The sequence below is a fragment of the Octodon degus genome, unplaced genomic scaffold (genome assembly GCF_000260255.1).
Source record: "Octodon degus isolate 3935 unplaced genomic scaffold, OctDeg1.0 scaffold00021, whole genome shotgun sequence".
NCBI classification, from domain to species: domain Eukaryota; kingdom Metazoa; phylum Chordata; class Mammalia; order Rodentia; family Octodontidae; genus Octodon; species Octodon degus.
The window spans coordinates 9,831,423-9,833,625 of NW_004524597.1; the positions used below are offsets into that span (position 1 = coordinate 9,831,423).

The 2,203-nt window shown below is 45.2% G+C and overlaps 1 pseudogene; it reads right to left on the minus strand.

Moving 5' to 3' along the window:
- Window positions 1-959: 959 nt before the first annotated feature.
- Window positions 960-1,861, minus strand: LOC101565179 (annotated as a pseudogene).
- Window positions 1,862-2,203: the final 342 nt, after the last annotated feature.

Here is a 2,203-nt window from a genome sequence, read left to right on the forward strand (position 1 = left end):
AGTTGTAAGTCCCCAAAGGTCTCATGGTGACCCTGGGGACAGACACAATAAGTTAATGATGGTAAGAAGGGCATTGAGCAACCAGCACAGAATAATGGCACTAGAACATGTGGAGGGTGTGACTAAAGGGCTGTCCTTGGCCTATAAGTAGCTAGAGAGAAAGGTTCCGCAGAAGAAGGAGTCATCACAGAGGGAGGGGTCATCTCAGCTCAGCAGTGACAGGTGAGAAAATTGAGGAGAAGAGCTTTCCAGGCGTGCAGTGGATACAGCATATGCAAAGGCCCCGAAACTGCAAACTTGACGTGCCCCAGGCCCAGAAGAGTGAGATATAAAATGACTTATGAGGAGATGTGCTATAGTCTAAAATTTTTTTTTCCCAATTGTTATGGACAGAAGTCCGGGGAATATGTGTGAAAATGGATATTGGTATAGGATGGTGGGGGAAGCAATATAAATTTGGCTCAGGCTGAATTTATTGATACAAGGCCACTAAGCAGAGATTGTAGATTTAGCATTTCAGCTATTTGGTTACAAAGAACTTTAAGGGGCTGGGGAGATGGCTCAGCAGAATAAGTGCTTCCCTGGCAAGCGCAAGGGCCTGAGTTCAATCCCCGGTTCTGCAAAAAAAAAAAAAAAAAAAAAAAGAACTTTAACACTCCTTGGTTTAGTGTAGTGCGTGAGAGTGAGAAGCGTAGGGAGAGTGCAAAGTTGGTGAAGATGTGTCATTCATGACCTGCCTGGTCACCAGGCCTGGTGGTGCATCCCTGTAATCCCAGCTTCTGTGGGATACAGAAGCAAGAAGTTCCAAATCTGAGCCCATCCCAGGCAGGTTAGCAACTTACTATTTTTTTTTTTTTTCAAATTGAGTGAAAACTTTATTTTTTACACATAAAGGTTGATGAAAAACCATGTTTTCTATTAAAACCAAACATTTCACTTAAAAAGAATGGTATCTAAATTTATTCATTAAAACTATTCACATTTGCTAGAGAACAGAACTTGCAAACATCCAGCTTGCTTGACCCTCGGTACACTGGGCGGGCTGCGCGCGCTGCTAGGCACAAGGCCAACTGCAGATTATCATCATCGTCATCACCGTCATCACCATCTTTGCGCTTCCTTTTCAACACACTTGATGACTCACTGGCAGTATTTTGCAACGATACCATATTAGTGGTAATAAGAATGTTTTTGGACACAATTAGTGATGGATTAATCAGAACATTGGGAACTGCTGAAGCTGCAGAAATGGAGGCTTTGATAGCAGGGGCCTGTGAGTCTAGCATCTACACTGTAAACCTCTGCCCAGTGAGGGACACTGGCACCCCTACTTTAGCCAAAATAGACATGGCCTGCGGGGTTGGGGTACCTAGCATGGGGGTACTTTGGTCTGCTAGTAACTGAACCAACACTCAACCGTGGAACTGTTACTCTTCCCACAGAAGTCGATGCCTTTTTTGGTAAAGACTTGAGTCTGTAGTTTGGAGCTGTTAAGCAGTATTGATCAGGCCGTAATCTAAGGCCTGAATAAGGCTTGATCAATGGCAAAGGGGTTTGGTTTCTCTGCTTTGCAATATCTAACAAAAAATCTCTGGGGGGAGGAGAGGTAAAAGACTTGTCTGCTGGACACTGGATCGCCAGTTGCACATCACCGGCGCCAACAGTGGTTTTGGCATGGCTTGAATCAATTTTAGCACCATCTAGAATTGTGGTTACATATCAGAAGGCAAACTCCAGCATCTGATGTATAACTTGGCTCATGTTCTGTGACCCCATGTCCTTCAGGGTTTGTGCCATCATCTGCACCTTGCGCCATGCGCTTGGGAGAAGCCATCTTGCCAGATTCCGTGATATCCGCCGATCAGACTTCTCGAGCTACATCACCCACATGAATGTATTTCAGTCCTGATCTAGATGCAAGTTCTTTGCCTAGTGTGGTCTTTCCAACTCCTGGTGTGCTGGTGATCAAGATGTTCGGAAGCACCATAGTCCCAGGCGCTGCGGGCAGGTGCAAGTCAGGTCGCTCTCTGTGCACACTCAGTTTAGCAACTTAGATCCTGTTCCTGTCTCGGAAAACAAAACAACAAAAACAAAAGACCAAACCAACAACAAAACTTGCCTGGAGGAGCCCAGAAGACAAATCCCAACACACAACACACCCCTTGAGGCATGTGGGAAATGCTTATGAGGGAATCTCCAGTAT